Source organism: Dipodomys merriami, unplaced genomic scaffold (genome assembly GCF_024711535.1).
Source record: "Dipodomys merriami isolate MVZ:Mamm:240054 unplaced genomic scaffold, mDipMer1.0.p SCAF_13, whole genome shotgun sequence".
Lineage (NCBI taxonomy): Eukaryota > Metazoa > Chordata > Mammalia > Rodentia > Heteromyidae > Dipodomys > Dipodomys merriami.
The window spans coordinates 31,697,782-31,710,831 of NW_027202604.1; the positions used below are offsets into that span (position 1 = coordinate 31,697,782).

A 13,050-nucleotide genomic window follows, 5' to 3' on the forward strand; every position below is an offset into this window, starting at 1 on the left:
GAAGTGTGGCTCAAGTGTTAATGAGCAAGAGTGTCAGGTTCTAACTTCAACCCAAGTACTGGAAAGAAAACAGGAGGGGGAGGGGGAGAAGGAGAAGCAAGGGGAGGGGAAAGGGGGGAAAGGAAAAGCAGAAGGGGAGGGGGAGAGGGGAGAAGAAGATGAGGAGAAGGAGAAGGAAGAACCAGAAAGAAGAGAGGGGGAGGAGGAGGGAAAGAGAGGGAAAGAGGAGGGAGGTGAAAAGGAAGAGGAAGAAGAGAGAGAGAGGAGGGAGAAGAAGAGGAAAACGAGAAGAAGAGAAGGAGGGGGGGAGGAAGAGGGGGACAGGGAAAGGTAGGAGTTGTATGTGTGTTGACTTGAACTCAGTGCCTGAGCATTGCCCCTGAGGTTTGTTTGTTTTTGTTTTTTTTCCCCCTCCAAGCTAATGCTGGTACCACTTGTACCACAATGCCCCTTCATCCAGTTTTTTTGGTAATTAATAGGAAATAAGAGTTTCATGGATGTTCCAATCTAAGCTGGCTCTAAACCCCTCCCCCCTCCCTAGATTTCAGCCTCCTGAGTAGCCAGGATTACAGGTGTGAGTTCATGGTGCCCAGCTGGTGCAGCCTGTTTTGAGTTTACCTGTCATAAAGAAGTATCACATTCTCTCTGTGGCCTCTGATAACAGTGCTTAGTCCTTATAAAGAGATGACAGGTGGTCCTGAAATATTTACTGAAGAATATTCTCCTTAGGAATTCAAACCATGGAGTGCTAAAGGAAAAGCATAGAAACTAAAAGGTATCATTTATTTATTTCTGGTCTTGTTTGGTTTTGCTTTAAGTGTGTGTATCTTTCCCAAAGTTACTTTTTCACTCATCTATATTTGATTTGATTTCATTTTCCCAATATCCTCTCCTTATGAGACACTGAAGAGTATAATGTCTTCTGTTATTCCATGCAAATAAATCCAATCTCTTACCATAGTCTCATGTTGTACACGTTTGCTTGTGTTAGTATCTCTGTGTTCTTAACGTGTGCTTTTCATTTGGCTTACTTTATTGTTCAAGCAGCCTCTTCCAAATCAAATAATAAGACCTGCACATATTAAAAAGTTTAGTCAGAGAGCTCTGTGTAAAACCCAAAAGGACCCTCCTATTTTTTTTAACAGAGCTGTTATATAAACACTCACACATTTATATTCTACTTCTGGAGATGATAAATGTTCCTTGTAAGAGTAACAGTGTAGCTTTGGATTGCTTTGATTTTACTTTCTCTATGTACTTTCCTGGCTTTAAGATACTTCCTGCCTATCTTTTCAAACATGTGATTTACAAAGGTTTTGGTGACAGTGCCTATGACCCTTTGCTTTTATTTCCCTCCTCTCTTCCTTCTAACTAATAGTGGAGCTTCTGGCGTGCTTCAGAAGGGCTGACACAGGAATACAGTGGAAATCTGTGCAGACCCTTGACCGGCTTAATCTTTGCTTGCAAATGACAATGCAGAGAAACCAGAGGAAGGAAAAAATAAATTACTTCCTTTCCTGTTGGAAAGGTAGTAAGTAGCTACTCTGACCCAGTTTGCAATAAGACAGATATACACACAGTCACACACACACACACACACACATGTGTATATATATATATATATATATATATATATATATATATATACATTTTTTTTTCTGATGACCCAACGGGAGTGACTCTCTCTAGTCAAAGAAAGAGAAGAGGAGGGGGATTTAATCTTGCATGCCAGGGAATGGCAGCTGCTCTCCGCGCTCTCTCATTCTGTGAAGGATGATGAAGATAGTGCTGGTTTTCAGTGTGGAGAGAATTTTTTTCCCCTTTTGAATATTCCAAACGGGAGCTTTGCCCATGGGTCTGAAGAACTAATTGTCTAGTTTCCGTCAGGAATGCAGCAAGAGAGAAGGAACGTATTTCATGCTTAACACCAGAAAGGAGCCACGCAATACTCAGTGGATAAAAGGCTTGCAGTCCCAGGGAGAGGGAGAGAAAGAGAGAGAGAGAGAGAGAGAGAGAGAGAGAGAGAGAGAGAGAGAGAGAGAGAGAGAGAGAGAGAGAGAGAGAGAGAGAGAGGAGAAGGGAGGGGGAGAGAGAGAGGGGGGAGAAGGGAGGGAGAGAGAGAGAGAGAGAAAGCGTCCCATTATCTCCCAGCTGTGTAGACAGTCCATAAGCCTTGGTTCTGCCCGGATGCACAGCATGCCTTGGCTGAGAGCTTGAAAGAGAGTTCTGCAAGGAAAAAAACACTGTAAAGATCTCGAGACATTTCCCTGGTAAGATCTCTAAGTGCAAAATTGCTCTGTCTACTGCAATGAGAATATTGCTGGGCAAGCCGCAGCTTTTCTTCCTTTCAGTCTCTTTGTATTTAGCATAACAGGTAAAAGCTTGGGCTGGGGTTGGGTTTGTGTGTGTGTGTGTGTGTGTGTGTGTGTGTGTGTGTGTGTGTGTGTGTGTGTGTGTGTGTGTGTGTGTGTGTGTGTGTGTGTGTGTGTGACTGCTTTATTGATGTTCTGTTTCTATGATGTTGATGATTAAAATGCATTTATTCCTTGTGAGGGAAAAGCGATGTATTAAATCTGTATTCGGGGGAAGTGAGGCTCAAACCAGACAGAGAGAGATTACATACAGGTATATTTTTTGCAGGGTTTCACTAGTCTTTGCTGCAGTAGAAACTAATGGGCAAGAGGGTATGACAGTGCTAATTCTGGTCTTTTCCTATGGCCACTTCCTTTTGGGGAACGGCAGATGGGAACATGTGATTACTAATTTTTATATTCCCCCCAAAGGTTTGGCAGGGGTGTGGTTTGCAATGTCCAGGGATGATTTAAAGGAATGATTATAAAGTTTCCTGAGGGAAGGTTTTGGTAATGGGAGAAAAGCTAGACTGCAGGTCACATAGACTCACCAAATTTTGTCTGGCTTTTTGGTTTTAGCTAGCTAGGAGAAAATAGCTTTTCCTTTGTACCACACATGAGTTAAAGCTTCTCTGCGTGAGATTCTTATCATAGTTTATGAAAAGTTTCAGAAGTTGATCGCTTGGGAACAGAACTTTGAAGAGTTCTGAGATTAAGCATGTATCCATAGCCTATTATGATAATGTGATACAGTAACATTGAGGGTTGAGGGGGAAACTGGAATTCAGAGTTCTTGTTTGCCCAAATGAAAACTACTTGTTTAAAATAATCAGCATCCTGACAGGGCCCTCTGAGAAGCATTCACAAGATGAATAAATGAATGATATGTTGAGAGAGAGAGAAAAAAAGGAAAACAGGGAGAAGAGTAAAATTACATAGAATCAATTTGGAAAATGAGGTATTCCTAATGTTATTTTACAGTGACAATGTTTTCCAGAGATGTCTGTAATAAAAAGGAGCCATATGTTGAACAGTGAATCACTTGTTTTGAGCAATTTTCATTTATCTGATGGATTTGTTTATCATCTCTTAAAATCACTGTGGTAGAAGGTTTCTCCAATTTATGTACACTGTTTTTATAATGGAAGGAGCTAATAAACACTCTACACCTCCACTCTCTCTCCCTCCCTCTCTCTATCTTTCTCTCTCTCTCATACAAACATGTAAATATCTACATCTTCACAGGGAAAACATATGCACACAAAAGAGTAGCATAATTTATGTAACAAACAGAAATACATAGTCATGTCATCTTTGATGCCTCACTGATTTTTATTTTTTCCTGTCAGCAACAATCATAGCTATGCAGCCTTAAGATTTTCAAATCTGCAAACTTTTATACATGGCTCTATATGAGGTTATATAAATGCATAACTTATCACATCTTAACAAGTACATCCTTTATAAACAACTGCATTATGTTACATCTTTCAAACATTTTTTAAGTGAATGATCCCATTGGTTTTAATCTTTGTGGATTTACTTGGTCCATAGAGAATGAGTGCACATGAACTTCCTTACACACACACACACACACACACACACACACACACACACACACACACACACACACAATGCCATTACACTGGGAAAAATTTTTGTGCTATATTAAGTTTACCACCTACTTTTGCTTTTTTGATAAATGAAAATTCTCAGTAGCATAAAAGTACATTTTTACCCTTTTAAGATGTTACCTGGGGAAGAGGAATATGAAACACTTATTTAGTTATGTATGTTCATTATCATCAAATTGATTAGATGCTGTAGCATGAGGTATACTCTAAAAAATAAGCTGTACATAAAAGTTTGAAAAATTGCATCACTCATGAATAACAATCATGAGACTTAGAGACTATCCTCATACCTAAATTCTGATTAAAAAGATGAGATACTAGTGACAGAAAAGAGGGGATAAGGGGAGAGACTTTAGTAAGAACGGTTTCGTGTAATACAGTTTTAGTTCTTAGAATGATATGGTATTATGATCAATGTTGGATATTCCCTTATCACAATGGTACTTTAACCTACATTTGACAAAATGATTGTATTTTAGATTTCAATTAAACTAAAAAAAGAAAAGAAACCAAATGAAAGTTTAAAAAAAAGGCTAAATTTTAGGTATCTATTTGTTTCCAAATGAGGTATTACTTACTGCAAACCCTAAATTTGAAAACAAAGATATGAAAATATTAAGAGTTTGGAGGTGATTTTCGAGTGCAAATTTAAATATTAAGCAGTATCTTACAGATCCTTGTTATGATAGTGAAATAAATCAGCATACATACTTTATGATTATCAAGCCACCTATACTCCCTAAATTAAAATTTTTATTATCAGATTACATTGCTGAGTTTTATAGCATTTGCATTCCAACCTAATTCTCCTGGTCCCGATTTAGACCCACTTCAAATTTAAAAGAAGTCATCCCTTGCCAACCAGTATTTGCTCATCAGTTCACCAATATTTCTTGGGTTTCTGGCTATGTATAGAGTTTCTATTCCTGAATTCTCCTTGTCCATGAGTTTTTGTTTGCTTTTTTCTGTTCTTTTTGTCCCAAAGTTGTTTATTCTTCATCAGTCTGTTCTTGACATTCACCACATTGATTAAAGATTCTTTTATTTCACCATTTCTTGGTTTAGTGTGTGTGTGCAGTTTGATTTCCTGACACAGTAGGGATGGGCCAGATATTTATACTGCTTCTTTCTTTCCCAGGTCACCAATTGTAGGCATGTTGTATCTCATTTGTTCATCTGACACAGCTATTGTGGTATCCAAAGTTATTTTCAAGTTATATATTTCCAGCTCATTTTGTTTTCTTTATTGAATCTGCCCTACCATCCTCCACGGTGATTTTCAACTACTTGTGCCGTATCACTGTTTCTGACTTAACTTCTAGTTCTGTGTTTTCATCTTCCTCTAGAATTTTTTATTCTCTTATGTTTTAGCTTGTTATTTCCATTTAGTTACTACATTTCTGGGGGGAGGGGGTTGTCTTTGGTTATGGGGCTTGAACTCAGCCTGGGCACTGAGTATTTTGTTCAAGGCTAGTGCTCTACCACTCTGACCCACAGTGCTTCTGCTGGTTTTCTAATGGTTAATTGGAGATTAGAGTCTAATGGACTTTCCTGTCCCAACTGACTTTAAACCACAATCCTCAGCTCTCAGCCTCCTGAGTAGCAGGATTATGTGCATGAGTCACTGGTGCTTTGAAAGTATTCTGTATGGTACTGTAACAGTGAATGTAACTTACTACATATTTATCAAAACCCATCAAATGGGCAACACATGAGTGAACCCTAATTCATTGATGGACTTGAGGTGATCTGAATACATCTGTGGATTTGGATGAGCTTATAGACCAATGGAAGTTCATCGAGTAAGTCAAGTTCATCATCATGAATCAAGATCTTACTTGTGGGTCAGGTGTGTGCTAGGCATGGAGCTAGGGAAACTCTATGTTACCTAATTTTGATGTGAGCATATGAATCTGCTCCCCCAAAACAATCATGAGAGAGGGAAAAAATAATTTTTTAAGTTATCTATAGTTTCTTGAGATTTTATCATTTGAACATGAAGTCCATTGTTTATGGGAAGACCTGTGAAGTTTGGTGTTTGTGGACATGCTATTAAGGTATCTACAGATTTAATGCAAATTTGATGTCCAAGATGTATAATTGTCAGATGGGTCATCTTGCTTATTTTGGCTGATGCTTATTTACTTGGTCAACACTTGGGTGAATGATATAACTTAGAGTAAAGTCATTAAGGCAGAAGTCTCTGGGTTATACTGTCTGTATCTTCCTAAAAGTTACAGCAAAAAGAAGAAGCAGGTTTTCCCTGATGCCTCTGTGAGGTCTATGGTTTCTAGCATTTGAGAATTGGGGGAATTTGTCTCACATTTGGTGGTTTAGGGTTAAACCAGTGAATGTCTTGAGGGCAGAGAAGGTTTTTGCTTTGAATTTGTTTGATATCCCGATAGCCATCACCACTACCTTTCTCTTGTTCCTTGTTGTTTCTGTAGAATGAATGATGAATAAAAGTTATTTTTTTAAAAGTTGAGGTTTGGGCTGGAAATGTGGCTTAGTGGGAAGAGTGCTTGATGAATGAGGCAGAGGATTGGAGTTTGAGGCCACCCTGGGCTACGATGCAAGATTATCTCAAAATAAAAAAATGAATTAAAAGAGAAGAGAGAGAAAGTGAAGGAGGAATGAAAAGAGAGAGATGGAAAGAAAGAAAGAAAGAAAGAAAGAAAGAAAGAAAGAAAGAAAGAAAGAAAGAAAGAAAGAAAGAAGGAAAGAAGGAAAGGAAGGAAGGAGGAAAGGAAGGAAGGAAGGAAGGAAGGAAGGAAGGAAGAGAGAGAAAGAAACAAAGAAACAGAGAGAGATGGAGGGAGGGAAGGAAGGAAGGAGGGAGGGAGGGAGGGAGGAAAGGAAGGAGAAAGGAAGGAAGGAAGGAAGGAAGGAAGGGGGAGGGAGGGAAGGAGGGGAAAGAATGAAGGAAGCAAACAAGAAAGGGAAGGAAGAAAAGAAAGAGAAAGATGGAAGAAGAGAGACAAAAAAGGAAGTAGGAAGGGAAGGGGAGGGGAAGGAAAGAAGGAAGAAGAAATGAAGGGAGAGGGAAGGAAGGATGGAGAGAAAAAACAGAAAGATAAGGGTTGTGATAAATGCATGACATCAGGGAGATAAGGGAAATGAAACGGGCTTCTTGAGCCTTCTTTCTGAGAGCCTGTATTGATGATATCAGTGGCCTATTCTACTGTCTTGCAATAAATCCTAAGGTAATTTACACATGAATTTGATTATTATATGAATAAAAATGCCCCTTCCTTTTTGGAAGTAGAATGAATGTAAACCTTGTACATGATAGTTTTCAATGGAATAAATGAGTGAATGAAGAACAGATGCTTGGATGGATGAAGTTACCTAGATATTATGATGCTTCAATGAAGCAAACATTGTCTTGTTAGTGAAACAAGTGCTATTCCCTGAGTATTAATAAATGAGAGTGAGAACAAAACCTCTTAAGCCAGGCTTTTCTGAGTTCAGGTGACACCAAGAAATGCTTTCTTTTCTCTATCTAGCATACAATAACTTTGACATTGACCTGTCTATACCCTACATTCTCCATATATAATGAACATAATAAAAGTATTGACTTCATAGTATTATTAACAGGAATAGACAAGATAATGTTGAAAACATCCTGGAAGAATGTTTGACAATTAATAGGCAATCTGATGTGTTCATTGTTTATAATTACATTATTATTGTTAGAACATTTCTATATGAGCTTTGGGATTGAGTGAAAGTAATATAAAACAATAAATATAACAAAATAATCATCATCACCTAATCAATTGTATTTTGTATGTCTCAAATAATTAAATTTGGAATGTAAATCATACTTGGAAATAAAAGTGGAGATTGAAGACGTTCAAAAAGAACTTTGAAAATCTAAATTTAGATTTAGAAATGCTGGTCCTTGGATCCATGTAGCTTAAAAATAGAATTGATATTTTTGTATAGAAGAAGCAATTGAGTCTGATTAAGAAAGAGGGTTTATTTAAATTTCTGATTATACATAAGAAGCAAAAGAAGAAATAAGAAGCAAAAGAAAACATTGGAAGAAATTGGTCCCTTTCAACAGAGAAAACTATTACAAATTGTGTGTATTTCTTCCTATTTTTATTCCTTTGTTCTATTTTTACATAAAATATTTATGTCTCAGGCATACATCTGTAAACAACTTGAACTTCCAGGAAAATACTAAATTAAAATATAGATATCTCCCTTCCACATACACCTTTCAGTCTTATTTTCCAAAGATTTTCCAACAATTTATATTATTGTAGTATTTCCTTGTGGTTACCATTTAAATTTAAATAATATACTTGGACTTCAACTTTAGTACTCACACAGTGAAAGTTTTTGTCTTTTAAAGGAATTTTTTGTATTTTGCCATTTTCACACTTTTACAAAAATGTTTTGATGTTTTATGTAAGTTTTAAATTTTCAAGGAAATGATTCACATCTTTTATGCCATTTTTGTTGATCAAAGGTATTGTAAATATTCATGTAATCCCCAAATTGGATACTTATTAATTTCTACCATTTAGAACTATAAAGTGCTAAATACATTTTTAAGAGAAAATTACCTAGTAGTATGGGAGTAAATTATAATTTTCTTCAGTCCAGAAGCCATTCTTTTTTGTTCTTTGTTATCTTAATTTTAACATATATATATATATATATATACATATATATATGTATATATATATGTGTGTGTGTGTACTATTATTTCAAAGTATTATATAAATTTTATACTAGTAGCTCATAACTAATCCTAGCTACTCATGAGGCTGAGGATCTGAGATCTGAAGCTCAAAGTCAGTTTAGGCAGAAAAGTCTTTGAGACTTTTTTCCTCAGGTAACCAGCAAAAAGCACAAAGCATTGGTATGGGTCAATTTGTAGGGTACTAGCTTTGAGTAAAAAAGCTAAGGGCATCCTAGCCCTGAGTTCAACAAAATAAAGAGCTCATACTGAAAATAAACTTATTGAACCTACTAATTTAATTCCACATTTCATTTCAACATTGACCTTGGTTAATGTATTTCATCATGTGAATATTAAGTTTCTGTTACCTATTTTCTTAGTGATATATTTATTTATACAATGTAACTATTAAAATGTGGCATTCATTCTTTATTTAGGTCTTTTAAGCAAGTGTGAGAATTTCCATGTAGAGTATCAAAATTATCTTCAGCCACACCTCCAGCCCGTTTTTTGTGTTTTGGGGGTTTTTTGTATTGTTTATTTCTGAACTTCGATCCCCCTACTGGTGTTTTCCTGTATCAATGGGGATGATAGGCATGTACCACTGCCCTAGCCATTGTGGTTTCTTAACAACTTGAATAACAGGTGCTTACCATTGAACCCAGCTGTTAGTTGAGATGGAGCCTCTCAAACTTCTTTTTTTTGCCCAGGCTAGCAGCGAACCCTGATCCTCACATCTCCATTTCCTAAATAGTTAGGATTCTGTAGCCTTGAGCCCTTGTAAATAACCCAATCCAACCTTTGTTCACATCTTTTTGGCTTTTAGTACAGTAAATCTAATCTTCTCCATTATGTTTTATTGAACAAAGATAAGGTAACAACACATCACACAACTTTATATTTTCTAAGATTGACTACACATAAATGCTAGTCCTATTCGCAAACAAGACTATGGCTTGCTCAAATTGCTCCCAAGATATATGTACCATTTATTTTTAAACTGCCTAATAATTTTGCCAGTGTTTGTTTAAATTGATCACACCTTTCCCTGACTTCTTTTGTTTACCATTTCTTCTTGTCAGTAACATGCTCACCGGCTAGTCATTTTCCATGTGCACTATTGCTAATTGTTGGACAATTTGCAGACAGTAAAAGGAGAAAGAATAACGGAATGTAACAAGGGTCTGTTGGGTGCATGTAGAAGCAAGAGGGAGTGGGGAGCAGACAGGGTGAAGGAGGAAGAGCATGATCGAAGTACTTTATGAGCAGGTGTTATACAGAACAATGAAGCCTGTTCAGGCTGATTTGGGAAGGAGAAGAGGGAAAGTTATGGAGGGACAAGTCTGATCAAGGTATATTGTATGCACATATGCACATGGCAGAATCAAACATTACTGGACAACTAATGGATTTTAAAATATGTAGGGAACAAAGAAGCCATTCTAGAAAACCTATTAAGCTCCCTTAATATTTATGCATTGAATATTATTTTATTTACATTCTAAAACAATATTGCCATTAACCATGGAAACTCTGTAGATGTGTATTTTCCTCTGGACAATGTTTTTCAAAGTCTGTTGCAAGATTTTCTAGGTTAAAATTTTGTTCATGAGAACATTGCATGCAATTTTATTTTATAGTTCAGTATTATATTGGTATTTCATTCTGGTATATTTTAGGAATTTCTCTGTGTCATTCTTGTCCTCAGGTTCACCAATGTGTGTATTTTTAGAGTTGTTTCAAATTTATTCTTTTTATCCCTTCCAAGTTCTTAAATCTGTCCTTCAATTCTAAAAATTTCTCAACTATTGTGTATGTCAGTGTTAAATCTTTTCAACCCTTTTATTTGTTCCTTTAGGGATGTTCATTCTGTACTTTGGACTTTTCTTCTGATTTTACTTTTTTCCCTTACCTATTATCTTCCTGTCTGTGATGTGTGATCTCCATATATAGATATATTGAAGAGAAGTTTTGTTTTGTTTTTGCATAATGGGGTTTGAATTAAACTGGGGCCTCTTGCTTGCTGGACTTGCTTGCTGATGGCTGGCACATGAGCCAGGTCTCTAGTCCCAATTTCTCTGTTGGTTTTGGAAATGGAATCACATAGACTTCTCTTCCTGGGCTGGATCTTAAATCATGATCCTCAGAATCTCAGACTCTTATACAGCTAAGATTTCAGGCATGACACTCCAAAACCCGACTGGGTTTACTTTTCAAGAGTATTTTTGCTCTCTGCCAATTATTTTCCAGATCTTAAGTACTCCCCTGCTATTCTGTGTTTACTGAACAGTATCACTTCCACCATTCAGCTTGTTGAACCCTTGCGTAAGCCTCTTGTGGAGCTGAAGTTTGACTGTTGCTTTTATGGGAAAAAAATTCCCCCAGTTATTTGTATCTGCTGTGTTTCCCCGGTGGTGGTTCACCATTCCTGCTATTTATGATTTTCTTCTGTGACAAAGTCACCTTCAGCAGCTACATAGGAGCTACATAGGAACTTTTATGCCAAACTTCTTCAGGAGGATTGTAAATATGAATACTCTGATGGACCAGTGGGAAGAGATTCCTTATCAGAACATTATCGTCTTTTTGGCTATTTGTGTCAATCAGCAGAGCAAGAAAGGAAAGTCAGAAATCAGATTTGCTAATACTCTTCTACGGGTGAATAAAAGAGTGAATTGAAGAACGTTGTTTTACATGTGTGTGTGTGTTGTTTGTGTGTGTGTGTGTGTGTGTTTGTGTTTGTGTGTGTGTGTTGTAGATTTTAATTTTTTCAAGGTAGCATCTTACAGTCTTGCAGAGATTATAGGAACTAGTCACCGTGTTTGACTTTAAGAAAAGTTCTGAGTCTCTTTTAAGAAAATTTCAGCCTGTGCCAAGGAGACCTAGGATTTCTCCTATTCCATCCTATAATGTTTTCAAGAGTGTCTGCTTTGACTCCGAGGTCATTGATCCATTTGGAGTTGATTCTGGTGCAGGGTGATATATAAGGATCTAGCTTTAGTTTTCTACAAGTAGTTAACCAATTTTGCCAGCAATATTTACTGAAGAGGCTGTCTTTCTTCCATTCTTGCTTTTTTTTTTTTTTTAGCTCCCTTATTGAGGATTAGATGGCTATAGGTCTGTGGGTTCATTTCTGGGTTTTCAATTCTATTCCATTGATCCTGAGGTCTGTTCTTGTGCCAGTACCAAGCTGTTTTGATTACTATGGCATAACCCCTGTTTTCACTGTATTTGATGTTGGTATAATTTGTGGAGGGGAAGGGAAAAAACAAATTGTTTAAATAGGGATACAGGTGGACCCATTGCAACAATGAGATGTACAAGATGTTATGTCGAAAATGAACTTTACAACTTTGGCATGGGGGGTGGAGGGGGAATGAAGGGGGAGATTGGCCCACGGGAGATGGGAAGGGATGGGAAAGGGAAACAAAGGAGGAGGCAACAATGCTTGATAAGAATAATCATTACCTTGCCCATGTAAGTGTAACCCTCTGTATGGTATTTTCGCAATAATAAAAAAAAGCATCCCCCCCCAAAAAAAAAGTTCTGTTGCTGGCTGCTGGTGGCTCACGCCTATTATCCTAGCTACTTGGGAGGCTGAGATCTGAGGATTGTGTTTCAAAGCCAATTGGGGCAGGAAAGTTAGTGAGACTCTTATCTCCACTTAGGTACCAGAAAACCCGAAGTGTCACTGTGGCTTAAAGTATTAGGGTGCTTGCCTTGAGTGGAAGAGTACAGGGACAGCACCCTGTCCTGTCAAGCCCCACTACAGGGAAGGGCAGGATAGGGGATGGGAGAGGAGGGAAAGGAAATGAAAGGTATCCTTGTTCTAGGGTTGGTAGGAGGGATTGATTGTTCTTTGAAATGTATAACAGAAAGATGTTTTCTAGATGTTTGTTCATTAGCAGATTCCTAAAAGTGCAATTGTGATTCTGAGATGCTGACAGATATGCTAATTATGACATTCCAGTCTATAAATACATACATTTTAATATGTGTGTGTCCAAAAGTTTCTCTTAGAATTAGCATAGAAGTCTAAAATGGGTTTTGTCAGGGGTGCTGGCTGTATTTGTGTGTGTGTGTGTGTGTGTGTGTGTGTGTGTGTGTGTGTGTGTGTGTGTGTGTGTCTGTGTGTGTGCTTCTACTGTTAGATGGTGCCTATGTGGTTTGTAACAAAGACATTGAAGCCATTTCTTCTAGGAAGATAGAACACATGGTTGACAGAAGCTGTCTTACTGCTGGGTTCTCTGGTTTCATCCTTTATCCCACAGATGTGAAGATAGCTTATGCAAAGGCAGGAAAAAAAAACAATTGGAATTTAAAAGAGAAATTCCTTGTTCCCATGTATACACACACACACACACAC

At 37.4% G+C, this 13,050-nt stretch overlaps 1 protein-coding gene across 1 annotated transcript in view; it reads left to right on the forward strand.

The window, feature by feature from the left end:
• Positions 1 to 2,314: 2,314 nt before the first annotated feature.
• Positions 2,315 to 13,050, forward strand: part of Cntn6 (contactin 6) — a 267,806-nt gene continuing 257,070 nt past the window's right edge. Inside the window, 1 exon segment of the mRNA XM_070018410.1 lies at positions 2,315 to 2,374. The gene's annotated coding sequence lies outside the window, so the exon portion shown is untranslated.